Here is a 21,561-nt window from a genome sequence, read left to right on the forward strand (position 1 = left end):
TATGATGCTAATAATTAATAAGCAATGTTTTTGTTTTTTCCAGGACATAAAAGTGATAAGCGTACCAGCAAGTTTTATATTCTTTCTATTGTGAAGAATTCTCCTAAATTTTGGAAATCAACTATAATTCAACTCTGTAGCTAAAAGTAAAAAGAATATTTTCAAGTAAGTGCTGTGTGTGGCCTTTGGGGTTTTGGAAAATGAATTTATGAGCTTTTTCCCTTTCTGTGATCTCTCAGTATAACTCTCTCATGCTATTGAAAGTATTTAACAATGAAAACAATTGCATGTTTATTGACTATGATAAATACAATTAAAGTGACTTTGCAACAAACTTACTTACTATTGCCATTTTTAGGCTTAAATTCTTACCTTTGTTAGTGAAAGTAACACTGATTTTTATATCAATAGACTTGGACTCTAAACCAAGCTTTGCTTGGGCCATCATTTATGTCGAGTCAACTGACCCATGCTGAACCTCACATTTTTCACTTCTCTGAGACAATGAAACCACCATCCACCCAGGTTCAAAGCCAGAAACTCTGATGTTGACATGATGGTGATATGATGACATCACAAGTTACCAATCCTGATGACTCCTACCTCAGTGTCTTTCTTATGCTTCCCTGCTATTGTGCCCTCTCCATGGACCACCGCCTCTCCTTATAATTATTGCATAGAGTCAAAATGGTGCATTTATGGAACATTCTTGATCCCCGTAGTATTATCTTCCTCAATGCAGACTAAAATGCAGATCCAAAAACCACCCTTTTCTTCAAATGTTTTTGACATTGCCTTCATTGCCTAATGCTAAAATCTAAAGGCTCCTCTAGATCTGGTTCAGCCCCACTGATGTTACATTCTCTTCTCACTACGGCATTTAACTCTTAGCAATACTGAACATCTCAAATTTCCTTCAGGAAACAAAGCTTTCTCATGCCTTTATCTCTTTCTATCTCTAGAATTCCTTGTATTTGGACAGCGTTCTTTGCTGAAGACGTCACACATATTCTAGTAGGGCTCAAGTCACACTTCATATTTTCCCCAGGGATATTTAATTGTTCACTGTCCTAAAATACTGATAAATTTTATACATTTATTCTCCTTTCCTTCTTATATAAATTAGGACTCTGTGCCCAGAAAAAAAGGCACTCCTTCTTCCAGTGAAACATGGCCCCTTGCCAAAATCATAAGCAGAGTATATCTACTCTTTCAGCTGGGTATCTTTGTGCAGTGCACACACTGGACAACTCTGTAAGGATGCCCTAAGCCTAGAAATTTTTAATTATCCTGTCCATGAAGACAATTAGTTCTGTTTTGAGAGGCAAAGTTCCATCTTTAGATGGAATTTGGGGTAGAATGAATAGTGGAGCAAAAATTAAGGAGGTAAGTGCATTTTATTTGGCCTCAATGTGGAGAGTCGACATGTATGGAGTCAAGTATGTGGGCTTTGTGGTAATTTTTGCTTTGGCTCAGATAATGTTTTCATTTATTTCTAGATTTATTTACTATAAAGCAACATATATCTATATATTTATCTATGCCTGTATCTATCTATCTATCTATCTATCTATATAAATCAACATAAGTTATAAGTTATACTTAATAGGGGTGCCTGCGTGGCTCAGTCAGTTGAGTATCTGACTCTTGATTTTGGCTCAAGTCATGATCCTAGGGTCATGAGATTGAGCCCCGCATCTGGCTCCATGCTGAGTGTGGAGCCTGCTTGGGATATTCTCTCTTTCTCTCTCTCCCTCTCTCTCTCTTTCTGTCTTCCTTCTTCCCCTCTCCCCCACTCCTGCTCTTTCTCTCAAAAAAAAAAGTTATATTCAATAATATTTAAAATATTCAACAAAATTGAATATCATGGATTTTATTTATTTTTTTAATTTTTTTTAATGTTTATTTATTTTTGAGACAGAGAAAGACAGAGCATGAACAGGGGAGGGTCAGAGAGAGAGGGAGACACAGAATCTGAAACAGGCTCCAGGCTCTGAGCTGTCAACACAGAGCCCGACGCGGGGCTCGAACTCACGGACTGTGAGATCGTGACCTGAGCCGAAGTCAGACGTTTAACCGACTGAGCCACCCAGGCGCCCCGGATTATCATGGATTTTAACACTAAAGAAATGCTTCAGGGAACTATACTTTGTTTCCTGGCATAAAATTTTAATACCCTATGTTATATATATTTACAAAACCATTTTAAATCCATGAAAAGAACAAAATTAAGATCAAAGTCCCATGTGTAAAATAAATGAAGAAATTAAAGCATAGAAACAAAATTGCATTACCTACAAAAATAAAATTTTAAAAATGCCAAATAATAATTGCAAGGTTTAATTTCTGCTAAATTAAGTATCAATTAAAAGACTGTATGCCTCATGAATTTCTCTTCTTGTATATTTCTCCACACCTAGTTTTAAGTAAGAAATGAAATTTTTTTCTTCACATTAATTTTCAGTGAGTATAGCCATTGTTACTAATGGCAACAATAGGCACATCATTTTAGGGGAAGGGACATTTGTCTGATGTTTCCACATTATTAGATTCAGGTGACCATTTTGGATAAGGACACAGTTGAAGAAAGGGTTGTGCCATTCTTAGTGAATCATAGTATAAGACACATGATGTTGACATGTGCCATTACTAATGTTAACAATGATCACTTGAGTAGGATGGTTATCTTCCAAGTTTCTCTAATGTACAGTGTTTTTCTCATTATAATAAATAGCTTGTGAGAAGATGATTTGCGATTTTGCATATTTTTCTGTTTTTTTTATACATATTTCATCTGCTAGTTATGCCATCTACTGATGATTATTGCCTTTAATATAGATCTTGGGCATGCACGCTTTCATACATTTGAAAGTGTATTCTCATGGCAAATTTCTAAAAGTAGAATTGCTGATTCAAAGGTAAATGCACATACAATTTTACTAGATATTGGCAAATCTCTCATTCTAAAGGTTGAGCATATTTGCTTTCCTATCGTCAATGTTCGACCATTTTTGTTTTCCCATAGATTTGCAGATAGAATGTACTAGCAAACTTAAATTTTCACCGGTCTGATAGGTGAGTAAAGATATCTCAAAATAGTTTCAATTTGCATTTTTCCAATTGGGAATGGAGTCACACATCTTTCAATATGTTTAATAGTCTTTGTATCTATGTGTGTGTGTGTGTGTGTGTGTGTGAGTGTGTGTGTGCAAATCACTGTTCTAGTTTTCTCCACTTAAATTTTTTTTAAGTTTTTATTTCTTTTTTTTTCTTTTTTTTTAATTTTTTTTTTTTAACATTTTATTTATTTTTGAGACAGGGAGAGACAGAGCATGAACAGGGGAGGGGCAGAGAGAGAGGGAGACACAGACTGAAACAGGCTCCAGGCTCTGAGTTGTCAGCACAGAGCCCGATGCGGGGCTTGAACCCACGGACTGTGAGATCATGACCTGAGCCGAAGTTGGCCACTTAACCGACTGAGCCACCCAGGCGCCCCTTTATTTCTTTTTTTTTTTTTTGAGAGAGAGAGAGAGAGAAAGAGAGAGAGAGTGTGCTCACAAATGGGGGAGGGGCAGAAGGAGATAGAGAAGCAGGCTCTGCACAGTCAGCACAGAGCCCTCATGCAGGGCTCAACTCATGAAACATGTGATTATGACCTGAGACAAAATCAAGGGTTGGACACTTAACCGATTGAGGCACCCAGGCACCCTTGTCCAGTTTTGTATTGAAGGGCTTTTCTGTTTGTTTGTTTGTTTCTTTGCTTATTTGTTTTGCTTTGTGTTCCTTGATCTTTCTGACCTATACATTATAGTGATATAATCCTTTATCAGTGATATATGTTATTATTTCTATTATTTGATATTTCTCTTCTCATTTTACTTATATTTTTGCCATGTAAATTTTATTATATACATGCAAATATTTCAATTTTTTTTCATTGTATCTGCACTACAATTACAGACAGAGAATATCCCTTCATCCAGGTTATGGAGGAAGTCAGCTTTTGTTTTTGTTTTTTGTTTTTTTAATTTAGATTGCTGGTCGATATGGTGCTTATTCTTTTGTATGTTGTGCAGCACACATCTAATTACATGTTTTTCCAAATGACTAACTGGTTGTTTTCAGCCTCACTTATTAGCACTAGGACAGTGATCTCAGATGTCACTTTTATCATATTTAAACTTCAATTTATTCTTGTATTTATCTCTATACTTTCTATTTCATTCCACTTATCTGTGTACCCATACCCCACTATCACACTCTTTTACTTACAGAACTTCATACTATGTTTTAATATCTGGTAAGACTAGTAGCTTTTTTCCTTTGCTTACCTAGTTATTCTGGCATGTTTATTCCCCATGTGAGGCCCACTATATCCATCTTATTTTAATGAGTTTCAAAGTATCAATACACTCCATCATGCCAAACTTTGCAGCATGCTTATTAACTAGAGTTTGAATTTTAATCAATTTTTTCTCTTAAGGTAAAATGTAAATACAATGAAATGTACAAATATTAAATGTAAATTTCCCAAGCTTTGATAAACACATGCACTCGTATAAGCTAAACTTCTATCAAGTTATGAAACATTATTATAACTGAATACAATTTCTTCATAAGCAAGTTTTTATCCCAAATCAACCACTTATCTACTTTTTTAAACCATATAATTATGGTTTGTACAATAAGTGCTCTTTTATGTAAGATATTTCATTCTCTTTCTCTCTAAACAGACACACACACACACACACACACACACACACACACACTCAAAAAATAATGTAAACTCCTCTTTTTACCTAAACTGATTCTGAACAACAACCTTATTACCAAGCATTTTTTAAACTATAATGAATAATTGAAGTCAAAGCCATCTCTATATTTCAACTCCTCCCTTCCCATCATTTACACCTCATAAATGCCCTGAGCCTCAATTGTTATTGCTAAATGTAACATAAAATACCATGCATCAGTGACTGCAAGCAATATTGAAATGTCAAATATATCTATTCTTAATTTCAATGTAATGTTAGTTAAGAGCAGCCACGGCTACTGAAGAATGAGAATCCTGGGTGATAAATACTTTTACCTGTAATAAGATAATTCCTAAATGATTTATTAAAAATGAAGCAGTGAATTTTAGCATAGCACACCATCTATTCATCTACAATTAGATGAATTAAAGAAATAGTGAATATAATGATTGCCAAATAGATTTGGTATCTGTCCAGCAGCCTTTTCATGTTGCTGGTAGCTATTCTACTGAGCTGTCTAAAAAATGGTATGTGTCTACATAATTTCATTTAAAAAAAATCAGATATACATTTGATTTAAAAAGGACTTATAAAGGGTGCCTGGTGGCTCAGTCGGTTAAGTGTCCGACTTCAGCTCAAGTTATGATCTCACAGTTCATGGGTTCGAGCTCCACATTGGGCCCTGTGCTGACAGCTAGGAGCCTGGAGCCTGCTTTGGATTCGGTGTCTCCCTCTCTCTCTGCCCCTCTCCTGCTTGCCCTCTGTCTCTCTCCCTCTCTTTCTCTCTCAAAAATAAACATTAAAAAATAATAAAAAAATAAAAAGGACTTAAAAATCCCACAAATTGTATATCAGCATAATAGATTTCTCTTTTAAACATTTCAGATTTAAATCTACTTGGTTAAATAACTAAAGGTGGATAGTTTTGTATGCTAAAGAAATTCTAAAAAAACTATCTTCAAATAAACTAACCAAGTGCTACAACTTTTGATTTAAAAAATAGAAATCAACTTCTTAAACCAAATAGTTCTCCTCGGCTAAATGTAAAGTCTGGACTAGACCTAACAAAACCCTTAAGTTAGTCTTCTTTATGATTCATTTAATCAGCATATTCTTTTCTTTTGGAATAAAGTGGAAACAAAAAACAAAAACTGCCTCTCTTCTGTGCACACCATAGTCCCTACTATTTCGACGAGGCTCTCTTACTAATCCAACTTATTCTGTGTTCTCATACTTGCTAAACCAGTCCCTACTTGAAGAGGCAACATATGTACATCAGCTCTTTTCCCTAAGTTCTCTTCCTGAGAGATAACTATATTGGGTAGATTTAGCTTTGGCTTCCTCATTGCAACCCCTATTTCATTAGTTTCTAGATGGTTTAGACTCCTGGTACCAACATTGGAATTTACTCCCTAGGACAGTTAACCTAATTTCCTTTCTGAAGAATTCAACCCATAGAGACATCCAGCACCATGACATAGGTAGGAGAGATGGAAACGGGTAGAAAAGAGGTAGAAATGACTGATACAAGGTCTGGAACACAGTAAGGAAACTAGACCCTTAAGAGACCATGATTCTTGCCACTATGAGCAATATTATACGTGGATTTCCCATTTCCTGGTTTTACAGGTTATTTAATACTCACAGAATCACAGATGAGGAAAGTGTCTTACAGACATCTAATACCTTTAATTTTATGGATGAGGAAACTGCATCACAAAGAAGAAACCTGGCAAAGGCTCACAAATATGTGGTGGCTGTGCTATCACCAGAATCTAGGTTTTTGAACTCCTTAAACAGAGTGACCTTGCCTCTTCAGTGTGTCCAGGGGCTACTGGGAGAAATTTCCCCATAAAACACAAAAGCTTTACACATTTCACATTTCAGAATGTAAATATGAAAATTGTGTGATCCCTTTCTTTGGTACCTCATTGAATAACTAGTTTCTTTTCAGTTCTTCGAGCTTCAAGATTTTTATGACAACAGATTAAACAAACAAAAGAAACAGTCCAGGTCAAAGTTCATTCAGTAGTTTACCGAAAATCATGTTGGGGATCAATATAAATACCCACCCTCTCATTTTTGTATAGTCTATCTTTATCTGATTTTCTTATTATTAAGCCTTCTTTATCTTTCACGAAGTTGGCTGTTTGACGTACACATCACATTTTCATTGAAAAAACACAGGAAAAGTGAAATATTTCAACTATTTCAAAAGCCTTTCTCATTGACTAATAATTTATATAATTCCTTGTAGAATTTATTATAGGATCCTTTTAGGAATTTAAATTTTATCTAGATTATCTAGATTTCATTAAGATTTCCTACATAGGATTTATAGATAAAATATCCAATAGCTTCTTCTCTTGGGGGAGGAGGATCAACCTATAAATTGTACAAAGAGAGCAGGCAGGAACAGAATAAAGGTATAGAGAGAATAATTAGTGAAAGAAAAAAATGGTGACGGTCCCTCAAATGCTAGGAAAAGGCAATCACACATAGCATTTGAAATTTTTCCCAGTATAGCAAACAAAGCTTGAATTGAGACAATAATGGAGAAACTAGTAACTATTATAAAGAAATGTTGTGGTTATTTCATCTTTTGGAGGACTATAGTAGTGTGGCCTCTTGGGAAAGAGGAAAGGCCACTTTGTGCTTTACTTCAAATACTAGTAATAAGTAAAACAACGGACTTTCTACAATAAGAGAAAGAAGAGATGTTTTTAGCCAGGGCAAGAATAAACTTCATTTTAATGTCAGTCTTTGTGTTCTAAAAAAAATGTTTTCACATCACAAGAAAGGTTTCAAGAGTAGTGAGTGAATAGAGTTAGTGTCTGAAATCGAATTCCTTTTTCCACATGTTGTAGGAAGGAATAAATTATCACTGGAATTTGTTACTAGACGCCTCAAATAATATTGCCTTTCATTCTCCAAGGAGAAATTACTGCAGTTGTGATTGTCAAGTTATTACATACTCAAGGTCACTCCTCTCTCGGATGTCAAATGGTACATTATGGATGCCAATTTTAGGGAACCAAATCAACTTAAGCCCAAAGTCAAAGGAAACACCTACCTGCCCAACAAAACAGTTCAATTAGGTGCAGTATGAAGTCAAGGAATTATTCTCATAAGAATTCTAATTACAATAGATACTGGCTTTAAACACAGTGATGAGAATGATTCACTCTTGATTACTGATGTTACAACTTGCTTTATTAGTGTTATTAACACCAGAATGGTAGAATTCATCAGAAATTCAAATGTAGAATTTCATATGAGATCAAAATTTTAAGAATTTCTACCACAGGGCCATAATGTAAATATGAAAGTTAAAATAGCATTTGATTCTTCAAAGATATACATGGGTGTATTTATGCACAGGCACATGTATGAATATGTGCACATGTATTTTTAAGATCTAAAGTGAAGAAATGAATGGAAAAAGAAATTAATTTAAGGTCTTGTAATGTAGAAGAAAGTGACGTTACAATTGCTGAAAGAATGTAAATACTGAAAATTGTGTGATCCCTTTCTTTGGTACCTCATTGAATAACTAGTTTCTTTTCAGTTCTTTGAGCTTCAAGATTTTTACTAATCCTAATAGTTATTTTCAGTTTCTTATTCTACTTTGTAATCGCTATTGCTTCAAGTTTTCCTGTGTATTAGACATTCAAACTTACACTTACGAGTCATGGATAAAATTTACTCTTGGAACATATGGGAACATCCACTTGTGGGGGGAACTGTTTGGTCAACATGATTTCAGTACCTAATGAAGTAGATGAAGGCAGATGTACCATAAAGCCAAAGAAGATCAAGCATGAGAGCCCACACTACATAGCTCATTCAGTACTCTCAATCTAATTTTATGATCACAAGTTTTATTATGTTTTCTTAAAGAAGACCCCAAATGGGTTTAGTTTCCAAGACCCACAAACACAGACGTGCTTGGAAGTTAAGTATGATGTGTATGAGATGTTTCCTTATTCCTCACTTAACCAGAAATTAGCTTGCTGCTGGCTGAGGACTGTCTTGGCTCTGTCTCAGGCATCTAGAGGCCATATGTGCCCATTGACTGAAGGTTTCATCAAACCACGAGCTCTGCTAAACACTATCACTTCCTAGGTGGAAAGTGATTCTGCCTCAGCAGGAAACAGGGTCTGACCATGACATATTCATTGCCAGCGACCACAAAACTATGTTGGTATTTTGATAGCTCTAATTCCAAAAGTGCACTCAAGCCAAGGCCATCTGAAAATAGCTTAACTGGAAGCACGACTGGGCCGGTGAGGTGTAGCTTCATCATAAGCAGAGCTGAAGTGTCTTATTTGTAAGAGGCATCTGAAGTGATGAAACCAAATTTGAGGCATGCTAGTGATGTTAAGTATACCGTTAATGTGACTCCCTACCTGATATTCTCTAGAAATAATATGGATAGCAAGATTTACATTTAGATAGAGGTTTGGGAAGTGGCATTATTAGAAAGAATGAGAGGGGAGAGGAGGTTAGAAGGCAGGTTTTGGCACCAGATTGCCTAGACTCACACCTTGATTCCAGCATTTACTTTCAATGGGACTTTTGGAAAATGATTTAATCACCTTTCCCTTTAATGTCCTTATCTTTAAAATGAAATTTGTTACAACCTCTACCTTATAAGGCTGTTAGATCAGATGAATTGATACATGAAAAGCACTTGGTACAATGCCTGCATGATAGTGAACATTCAATAAATATTATTTTATCATTTACTAGTTATTATTTATCACTATTATTAAAGTAGGCTAGAAAACAGATAACAATTAAACATATACTTAGGAGATATTTGCATATTGTTGATTGATTATGATGTGTGGGGAAAGACACAAAGAAGTCTAAGAGGATTCCAGATTCACAAGAATATTATCACTATTATCACTGATAGAGATAAGCAATGCCCTAAAGGAACTGGTATGGAGATGCAAAGAGAAAGATCATGCATCACTTTAGGTTATATGTTGACTCTTACAGATGCAATAAGATATGGAAAACAAAAGATAAAAATGTTTGACTTTGAAGCTTTAGGGTTACTTAAAGTTTCAGACAGATAATTGGTTCACAGAAAACTGTTGACAAAATTTCATCCACTAATAGATAAAAAAATATGACTCAAGAACAGATACTAATGTTCAAGCCATGAGAGGCAAAAGAACTCTTGGAGGAACCTTGGAAAGAACTCAGAGAATTTGGATAAGATTCAAGATAAAGTGATTTCATGAAAGGCATAACCAGTAGGGACTAGTAAGAGAAAGATTGAAAAGTCTCTGTTGGATTCCCCAATGAGAAGTCCATTCCTCTCTAATCCTACTGAAAGGATTCCAACAGTCTTGGGTTGACAGACAGATTACACTGGGTAATGTAATAATTTGAAGGTAAGTAAGTAGACAGTCAATTGAAAACTAATTTTTCTAGAACGATGGCTGTTAAGAAAAAGTGAGAAATAGTTCAACCACTGGAGGATTTGGGGTCAAGGTAGGGCATGTTTCTTGTTTGAAGGTTTATTTACCTGTTTTGTTTTTGTTTTTGTTTTTTGTTATATGATAGATGTGATGTGAGAATGTTTATCAGCTGAGGAAATAGTCAGTAGCGAAGGAGGGTTTGAGGACTGAGGAGGAAATGTGGTTACTGCCACATCTCTGCCCCTGGCTAACGGTGGAATATATAGAGAATCACCTTTCCACATTCTTTGAGTAAAATGAGTAAATGTAATTCTGGCTGAATGCCAACATCCCAGGTGACTATGGAAAGTGAGCTGATGAAACTTATACTATTCTTTGTTTGGGTTCACCGATCTATGTACTTTACCTTTTATTGACTAGCTCTTTTGTGGAACTGTTATTATTTTTATTTTCTGGAATCTAATATCTGATCAGTATCTGATGGGATAATCTGGTGTCCTGGAAACTGAAATGTCCTCCTGGCACCATACCATGTCCTTGATGGATGCTCCCTGTTTCAGTAGATATTCCTGGTCTTCCCTTGCAATATATAACTCCTAGACTCCTAATGCTTGGCTAGGGTCTTATTCTGGATGATTTTGTATATTATCAATGAATTCTAGAGGTGATTAAGTATACACAAATTCCATTCACACAGACTCTTTTGAAAATAAGTCTTAAAATAAGTCTTTTTCTGAGCAGAGCTTTTTTTCACTTTCTACTTTAAATACTTCTATGTGGTTTTAATTTATTGTTATTGTTTTAGTTATTTTAGCCATGAGCATTCAATGTCTCTTAGAATCATGAAAAATGGAAATTTTAATCTTAACACTGCATAATTCTCATCTTACTGGAATGCTGATTCTTCAGCCAGGGATTTATTTATTTTTTTGCAGGGGATAGATATATCTAAAGCTTTGTATACATAAGGAAATCATCAGAGTGAGCATGGTCTATAAAATTCATGAAGGTAACAACTGACAGAACATGTGCATAATATCATTTGATGTCACTGAAGTCAAGAGGTATATAAATTAGAATACAACATATGATACATTAAATTAAATTATAAATGGAAAAATGTTGATAAACTTTCTTCCTACTAATTTAGACAATTATATCTTCCCTTCAAACACACTGAACTGGTTTCTAAATGTACAGCCAGATGTAATCCCCTCCAGGAATAGTACTTTGCTCAGCTTTATGTTTCCAAATAAGAAGTTACGTGTGAGCTATGTACTAAATAGTGAGAATTTCATCACTGGAAATTGAAGTTTACATTTTTGCTACATTCTTCAGGGACAGTGTTTATAAGGAGTAAGGGAAATAAGTACATTTTTTTAAACCCCCAATACTATAAAATATAAAAGCCTTTTAGGAAGACAGAAGCAACGTGAATAACTTAATTAAAAAAGAGAGAGAAATAAAAATGAATGGAAAATGTTTAATATAGCTACCATCTATGAAGAATTTTAAAGAAAGGAAAACAAATCGGTTTTGTATTTTCTTCTTAATATGTATATGTAAAGACATTGATAAAAAAAAATCTATAGGGGCATCTGGGTGGCTCAGTAGGTTAAGCATCCAACTTAGGGCAGGTCATGGTCTTATGGTTCGTGAGTTCAGGCTCCATGTGGAGGCTTGCTTCGGATTCTCTCTGTCTCTCCCTCTCTCTCTCTGCCCCTCTCCTGCTCCCATTCTCTCTCTCTCTCTCTGTCTCAAAATAAACAAATATACTTTAAAAGTATCTATAAAAAGTAGTTCTCCTGAAAGGTCTACCTATACCAAATTGCAATGCATAAAAAACAAAGAAAGAAACCCTATTGTAATATTTTAGATTATCCTCATTTAACTTCATTTTATTAAAGAGTAATATTTGGGGAATTTTAAAAATGGAAACCATTCACATTTCAAATTCATAATATGTTATCATTATCAACAATAAGGAAAACAATTAACAAAAAATACTTAGTATAGAGGAAACAGGATCCACAAAACAACTAGGTCTTCACTAACTTCTTTTTTTTTACTTTTAATTTATTTTATTTAACCTAGTATGTCCAAAATATCATTGTTTCATCACAAAATCCATATAAAAATTATTAAGGTATTCTACATTCTTTTTTGTATTCTTTTCAAAATCAGTGTATATTTTACATTTATAGAACATCACAATTGGGATTAGCTATAATTCAAGTGCTTGATAGACTCATGTGAAATGTGGCTTCTCTATTTCACTAACTTCTTGAAATTTATTAAATGTAAATACTCAAAAGCCAGTAAATTTTTAAACCTAGAAAATAATGGATATAGAAATATGTAAGGGAAATGGCTCTCTAATGTTCTATTATGCAATACAAATAGGTTTTTAGTCTATAAGAACAAAGACCCCTTAGTCACACCTTCAGCTGGCAGTTCATAATGATGACATATTCTAAATCTAGTCTTGAATATCAAATTGTAAAGGAAAAACACTCTCCCAGTGTGTCTTTAACAAGCAGATCAGAGCACACCCACTTAAAACTTGCCACATTCCGATCAAGGACCAAATATGGCCCAATGCAGGGATACAACGGACCTGAAGGGTAGAACAGCCAAAACACAATAGCAGAGTTCATATAGTGCACACCAGAGACATTCCTTGAAGCTCCAGGCCTGACCTCTTCTTCATAAAGCCATTATTTTCAGGAACAGGAACCATAACTGGCTTTTCTAACACAGAGAAGAAGGCAGAGACTTAGACAAAAGGCCAAGATGAAGGAATTCATTACAAATGAAACAACAAGATGAGGTCACAGCCAGAGATGTAAGTGAAACAGATATAAGTAACAGGCCTGATGGAGAATTTAAAGCAACAATCATAAGGATACTCACTGGGCTTGAGAAAAGAATGGAAGACATTAGTGAGACCCTTTCCACAGAGATAAAAGAGTTAAAAAAAGGATCAGTCAGAGATGAAGAAACAGGCTTGATGCAATGAACAGCAGGCTGGAAGAAGCAGAGGAACAAATTAGTGAGAGAAGAATTATGGAACATGAGAATAGACTTAGGGAACTCAGTGACCCCATCAAATATAATAACATCTTCTACTGTCAATACTCTACTTCACTTCTAAGTTCTGATCAACAAATGTGGGATAGTGTTTCAGTGTTAAGCAATTCTGGGACACAGCTGGGTGTCCTACAATTTAACTCAAATCTGAAGTTGGGATCAGATGCCACAGATTAAGGGTTCAGTTCCACAAGACTGCCTACCCCCGCTCTCAGATACTAATCACAAGTCCAAGTTGTTACCTGTGCTTCTGACTGATTCACTGTAAACAGGTCCTTTCCACAATGCCCTCCTCAGTTTTGCTCCACAGAACAGTTCACAGAACTGAAGAAAACAGGTTACTTACTGGATTGCCCATTTATTATAAAAGAATATAATTTATGAAAGGCAGATGGAAGAGATGCTTTGAGCAAGGTATGGGGAAGGAGTATGGAGCTTCCATGCTCTCTCCAGGTGTGCCCCACCCTTTCTGCATCTCTATGTGTTCACCAACAGGGAAGCTTTCTGAACCCTAACCTTTGAGTTTTTATGAAATCATCATTACATAGGCAAGACTGATTAAATCATTGGCCATTGGTGACTGAACTCAATATCCAGCCTCTCTTTTCTCTGTGGAGATCAAAGGATAGGGCTGAAATTTGCAACCTTCTCCTCTGTCTAGGTTTGATTTTCCTCTACGTTAACCTCTCTCCACACATGGTTGCAGAATTAGCCACCAGAAATTTTTGACTTATATCTATTACCCAGCTCAGCAATACTTCTGAAAAATATGGCATTTCTTCAAACAACCCAAATTAAAGTTGAGTGAGTGTCGCATAGATCATCTTTAGTCATGTGCCGCTCCTGAATCCAATAATGTGGCAGAGTAAAGGTCTGTTCTCAATGACACACCCATCACAAACCTATCCCTCAGTACAGGAAGTTGATAGGAATTCCACTCCAGTCACATAGACTGATGGTAGGGAAAGGTGGTTTCCCTAATTATGAACTGGAATAATGTTATTTAAATAAAATGGGACTGAGGATGAGAAGCAAAAGTAATAATACAACAAGCAAGGTCCACATGTTGAATCATTAGGTAGAATGTTTTAGTACACCATGTCATAAATGATGAGGTTTTGAACTAAGGAGATGGAAAATTAGGGCTGGATTCAAGACAAGCTTAGGACAAAAGCAAAGACTGACATCATTTGATGAAGGATTGGCTCTCAGTTTTAGGAGAGTGGAAAGAGAAGGGAGATTTCCTAGTGCCCCATCTTAGTGAGTAGTTTGGATCATAGAGCTATTCACAGCTATCCACAGCTATTGTGGATTCATGATTGGGATTGATAAATTAAGTAAGGATGTCAGTGGGATAGTCTAGTATGCACGTGGACCTGAAGAGAGAGATCTGGACAAGTGGAAGTTAAAATTGTTTAATTGAATGGAAAATTAAAGAAAAATTTGTGAAGTGAAAAGGGGAAAAAGACTGAGGTCTAGAACAGATGGGGAGATGGGAGACACACGAGAGTGACTATTACTCTAACTCTTCTCAAATAATTATGAACAAATTGGAACATGTGAATCATTTTAGGTAAATATAAAATAAAAGCTAATGGATATTTTTTGGTCTCATCTGTCTTGTTATTTAAAGATGAGCTATCTTGGTGAAACATGATTTTCTTCTTTCCTTTCTTTTCTTTTCTTTTCTTTTCTTTTCTTTTCTTTTCTTTTCTTTTCTTTTCTCTTTTCTTTCCCCTCCCTCCCTCTCTCTCTCTCCCTTCCTTTTCTTTCTTTCTTTCTTTCTTTCTTTCTTTCTTTCTTTCTTTCTTTCTTTCTTTCTTTCTTTCTTTCTTCTTTCTTTCTTTCTTTCTTCTTTCTTTCTTTCTTTCTTTCTTTCTTTCTTTCTTTCTTTCTTTCTTTCTTTCTTTCTTTCTTCTTTTTTTTTCAGAAAAGGGCTCCCCAGGTTAAGTTACAGTCACATTCTCTTCCTGGTTTTTCAACATCCAGATTCTCACCATCAGCCTGTGCCTACTCCACTTCCTTTCTCCCTACTAAGCAACATTACCTTCCTCTCTCCCTCATTCCCCATACCCGCCTAAATATTCTTTTCTATTTTCTAGTCTGGTATCTGCTACATATTTATTTTATTAATTTGAATCCAACTTCATGAAGAGAAGTTATACATTTATACCTGCAACCTTCTTTCTACTCATCTGTCTGCAACATTTACTTTCAAACTAAAAGTCATTTGACAACTTCAGCCTCAATATAAAGAAAACTGATTGTTTCTTCACATTTAGGTGCATTTAGCCACACTTTACCTTTATAGTAACTATGACCATTCTTACTCTTTAAAACAAATCTGGAAAGCAATCTTCAATTACTGGCTCGGTCCTTTGATTTCAATACCCAAAATGAACATTACATTTTCTGTATATTGTATGACTATAGAATATTTTGAGACTAACCCTATTTTATTTCTACTATTGTGATAAAACAAGTAGGCCTCAAAATGAAAAAAAAAATCTGGAAAAGAACACATGCAGTTATCAATAATCATTATAATATATTGATTCATCTGCAATCTCCTTGAATATACTCTACTGGAATATTTCTCTAGGCATTTAAAATTTCTCTAGTAGTATTTATGGACTTTACAGAAGAAGAAGAAATGGAGGAGGGAGAGAAAGGGAATATATGCTTAAAATCTTTGCTTGATTGCATGTCTCCAAAATGCTACCCCCTCCCCAAATACTTTGTACCTTTTCAGAGGCAAAAGTCCTTAGAAAACTGCCTGCACTTGCTGTCTCCACTTCTTTCCCTCCCATACTCTTTGAATCTCAATTCAGTCTGACTTCTGAACCTAACAGTTTAGGAAAATTGCTTTGGAGAGTATTACCAATGATGCATTTTCCCAAATTCAGTGGACATTTTACAACTCTCACCTTGGTAGATTGCTCAAAGATTACTACTCCTTTCCTGTGGCTTTCTTGCCCTACTCTCTCTCTGGGTTATCCTGTTATCTCTTTAATCATTTCTCCTCAATTTACTTCTCTGGATTGTCTTTCTTGACCTATGCTTAACAATTTTTCAAGGATCCCTTCAATGCACTCCTCTTCTAATACTTTTACCTTAGGAAATCTCATCTAGGACCGTGGCATTAAATACCACTATATGGTGATGACTCACACCTTTCTATGCCAAGCCCTAATCTCTCCTCTGGGCTATCAACTTGATATATCCACTTGAATACCTCAAAGACATCTCAAAATTAATGTATGTAAAATTGAACTATCAAACTTGCCACTCTCTTAGTTTTCAATATCTCCATAAATGATGCCACATCTATTAATTTATTTAAACCAGAAACCTAGGAGTCATTTCTAATACTGCCCCCACCTTCAGTCTGTCAACTATACTCTCTAAATATCCACCTGGTATCTATCACTATACCTTCATAGTTTAAATCACCATAATTTCCAGCAATAGGAAAACAGCATCCTAAATGGTTTCCCTGCCACCACATTTGCCCAATTCCAAATTTCAAAAACGATTCAAATGGTTTTTGTAAAATGAAACTATGATCATATAATTCCCCAGTGTGAAACAATTAAATGGGCCTCATCACACTTGCTTTTTTTAAAAATCTTTTTAAAAACTGTTTGTTTATTTTTGAGAGAGAGAGTGAGCACACGTGAGTGGGCAGGGGCAGAGAGAGAGAGACAGAGGATCCCAAGGGGCTCTATGCTGACAGCAGATAACCCCATGTGGGACTTGAACTCACGAACCATGAGATCATAATCTGCACTGAAGTCAGATGCTTAATGAACTGAGTCACCCAGGTGCCCGGCCCTCATCACATTTAAATGAAATACAAATGCCTTAACATGGCCCTCTAGACCCTGCACAATGTGGACCATGCCTACCTCTCAAACCTCATTGTCTGACATTCTCTCAAAAACTTATATATGTAGGTACATTGGCTTTCTTTTTTATGTTTATTTATTTTGAGAGAGAGAGAGAGAGAGAGAGAGAGAGAGAGAGAGAGAGAAAGCAAGGAAGGGAGAAGAAGAGAGGGAATCCCAAGCAGGTTCTGCATAGAGCCTGATGTGGGGCTCTGCCTCACTATAATGAGATGATGATCTGCTCCAAAATCAAGACTTGGCCATTTAACCAACTGAGCCACCTAGGCTCCCCAGCACATTCGCTTTCATTCAGTCCCTTAAATGTGCCAAGATCTTTCCAGTTTTAAGTCAGGTTTTTCTCTTTGATGGGAACTCTATTGGCCAGATCCTAGTCATTCTACTGTCCTCACTTTAAATATACATATTCCCCCAAATGTCATAAATCTGTATTACCTCAAATATATATTTCTCAAAGAAGTATACCCCTTCACAAATTATTCTATTTCACTTGTCTTTTCCTCCTTTCCAGTAATCACAAATTATAATTACAGGTCCATGGTAGCTTAAAAGTTTATTAGCTATCTTCTTCTAAAATGTAGGCTTTACTAGGGCAGAATCTCTTTTGGATCAATCACATTGTATTCCAAACAACTAATGAACTCTTGGACACGTATGTTCAATAAAGAAATGAATAAGGTGTTACAGTCTAAAATGCATTTTATACTTTATCGCCAAGGTTTGGTGGCATTTTCCAATAACTAAAAATTCATAAAAAAATGGGGAAAGTACAAAAACACATAGAAAAAATATATAAACATTGTTGGGATATGTCATTCAAATATCCAAGGAATTTCAACAAAATTTCTTACATAAACATGTAGGAAAGTTAAAATACAGAAAGACTGTGTATCGTTCTAGTTTAAAAAGTAGGGTAGAAGTTTGCTATAATATCATCCTTTCAGAAGTTTACATTTACTGATTTTGTCACCGTAGACATACAGAGACACTATTGGAACTGAAGATGAATTGAGCACTCTGAGACAATGCTCAAATAATGTACTGGCATGTAGGACAATTTTTGAAAGGTTGGATTTCTTTCTAAAATTTTTACTGGAAATAAACTTTCTAGCAGCATTGGGAACTTAGCATCAGCATTATATAAATGATGGGAGAAGCTTTCAGCTTACTGCTGAAGCAGTAAGAAATGTTACAGCTTAGAAGAAAAAAAAATCTTTAGCAGGAGATAGTGGACACTCAGTGCAATTCAGTAAAGTGAATTCTAATTTATAGATTTGGTCAAAAGTTATTAACCTAAGGTTCATCCTTTGGGTCCTATTCTCTGAGATCATATGAAAAGAGTTTGTGTTTATTTGCATACTTGCATTTTTCTTGGGAGAAAAGAATTTTAGCTTTCATTAAATACTCCCCCAAGGTTTGTGGCCTAAGAATAGGTCAACAACAACTATAATAACAAACCGCCTGGATCTTAAAATTTAATTAAATTTATGAAGAATTTGGGTATTTTCATTTTTTTCCATTTGAAAACATCATTTACTCCCATTTATTGATATTCTTTTTTTTCTGAACTTTCATAAACTCTTTTCCTTCCTTTCTTTTTCTCTTAGAAAACCATCATTCTTCCTATTTTTGTGGTTATACTCATACATACTGAAGATTGTGTCTCTGATTGGGAACTAGGGCAGGCTGGAAGGGACTTGATCAGTGTTCATAAAGTCATGCAGAAAACAGGATATATGGAACTACTTATCAAATCCTTAATCACCATTATTATGGATACCCCTTGCAACACAACAGAGACAAAGTTAGTGGAAATAAAGAAAATTTCTACTTCTTACTATTCAATCAGCTGACACATTTATGGATCTCGTTAAAAAAAGTATTCATATGGAATTAAAGTACATACAGGTTCAAAGAAATTGGGAAGTCAAAGTGATATGTGATTACGAAAAGCTATGACTAGAGGGCACTTGAAGTAATGAAAATATATGATGCTCATCTAAAGTATGACTATGGCTGTTGTAGACATAAATATTCAATGAGCTAGACACACCAACACACAAGTGACTAAAACAGAGTAGTGCAGTGCTTCAGAAAGAAGATCCCAGGGTAAAGCAGATCTAGTTTGAATCTTGTGGTTCTGTGACTTCACGGCTCCAGGAAACACATTTAACCTTAGCCCTATATTATTGGGAGGATTAAATATGAAAACACAATAAATGCTCAGTAAGTATTACATAATACTGTTAGACTTGACACATTGTTATGCATTACATTTATAACACTATATATGAAATAATCTTATATTTAGCTTTATATAAATGTAATATATAATTTTATGACACTAAGTGCTATTTTTCTCCGAATAAATAGTCCAAAGCCCAGGAACTAGGTCCATGCTATAAATAAATATATTACATTTACTGAATAATGTAAGTGTCAGAAACAAAGAAAGAACCAACTATTAATTACTGTGGTATTATTCCCACTCTTTTTATAGCCTTTTATGGGATGATCTTTTAGTTATTAATTCAGTTTTTACCAAGTTCATGATATACCTCCTCTTTCGCCTAATTGGAAACCTAGTAAAAATTGCTAATATCCTTATTTGTTGCTAAGAAAAAAAAAATACCCTCACTATTGTGTGAGTAGAAAAGATCCAAATTAGTAGCACAGAACTATAGGAAGTAAATCAGAAAATTGTTTTAGAGGGGACACTGAAAAGTCCCATGTCAGCATTACTTACTCTCCCTTAGCCCTAACATCATCTAATACATAATGTGGTCTCTGAGACGAATTACAATGACGGTGAGAAATGACTGCTCAGCGATCAAGATTCAGGCCAGGGTGGAGGCATTACGAATTTCAGCTGGACATTTCTGGCCTCAAGCTTTCTTTTTCACAGTTTTTTGCTTTTTAATTCAATTTGGTTCTCTTCCTACCCCTTATTCTTGGATTCCTCAGTGTAGTTGATCACCTGGGTTTTATTCAGTCTACACACATTTATTGAGAGCCAGATTTACCTGTGCCACTGTTATGTGTGATAATTACATACTATGACTACTATTGATAATTATAATAAGACAACAATAATCACAATATAATGCTTTGTGATCACTATTTGTCAGGTATATGTATTAACTCAACCAATCTTGCTATAAAATAATGTGTCCTTCTCATTTTTCTGATGAGGAAAATAAGCCACACAAAATAAGACAAGGTCTCAGAAAACAACAACAACAACAACAACAACAACAGCAAAAGTCTAGTGGGAACATTTATAATAAATAGATTCGTAATAAAATTGGTTATAGCAATGATAGATAAGTCAACAGGTTATTAAGGGAAGGGCAACAAAAGGATTCAGCAAAGTCAGACAGAAGAACAGAGTATGGAGATGAGAAAGAAAAAGGCATATCGGTGTTGCTAGAAAATATGGCAGGAAATAGAGAGTGGTAAGCAAGACACAATGTTGGAAAGGCAGCCAGAAGTTCAATTACTTAGGGGCCATGGATGCCCTTTCAAGGTGTTTAGACTTCATCTCTGTACTTAATGAGCTCATAGTTAATGATTAACAGAGGTTCTTGCTTAGGAAAGTGGTATATTTAGATGATAAATATTTAATCATCTCTCTGGTAGCCATGTAGAAAATGGATTTGATGGAGACAATAGTGGAGAAAAGGAGAGCAGTTAGAAGGTTATTGAAGATATCTAGGTAAGAGATAATAAAGCCCTAGCAAAAAAAAAAAAGACATAGTACAAGAGGTAAGGAGGATGAACAGATTTGATAAATATATCCCAGTGGCTGATTCTGCATAGTGAAGTAGCCTCTTTATTAGTGACCTTGGACTTTGCCCTTAACTTCAAAATTTTCTTCCTCTTACAACACTAGACAAATGTGGTCCTAAACTTAGGATGCGTACAAGGTAAATTTCTGTCTCTGAATAAGGAGGCTTACTTAGAACCACAACTTTCACTCAACTAAAGAAAAAATATAAAAGTTTCCAAAAATCAAATCTGCCTTACCATAAATAAACAGTAAGCATAAAACTCATAAATTTCTCAAACCATGTAAAGCAAAGTTTATAAATAAAATTCAATGCAAGAGAAGACATTTAAAGATAAACTGAATACAACTTAAATAAAGAAAACTAAAGCAATGAATTTTTTCTGATACTAAAGTTGGGCATACTCCAAAACTGTGTAATAAGTAATCCTTAGGTTTTTCAGGCAGTGGAGGTAAAATGGAAAAGAGGTCACTTGATAATTATGCCTTGGGAGGGTTACTGATAAATTAGAGGAACTAACAAAAAGTTACATGACACTTATCTGATTTAACTATTTCATCCCGAAAAAAAAAAAAAAAAGTGATAGAGG

At 35.1% G+C, this 21,561-nt stretch overlaps 1 protein-coding gene across 4 annotated transcripts in view; it reads right to left on the reverse strand.

Annotated features, from left to right (window-relative positions):
* Positions 1 to 21,561, reverse strand: part of GALNT13 (polypeptide N-acetylgalactosaminyltransferase 13) — a 540,886-nt gene that overhangs the window by 231,461 nt on the left and 287,864 nt on the right. The window lies entirely within an intron of this gene.

Source organism: Neofelis nebulosa, chromosome 2, assembly GCF_028018385.1.
Source record: "Neofelis nebulosa isolate mNeoNeb1 chromosome 2, mNeoNeb1.pri, whole genome shotgun sequence".
NCBI lineage: Eukaryota > Metazoa > Chordata > Mammalia > Carnivora > Felidae > Neofelis > Neofelis nebulosa.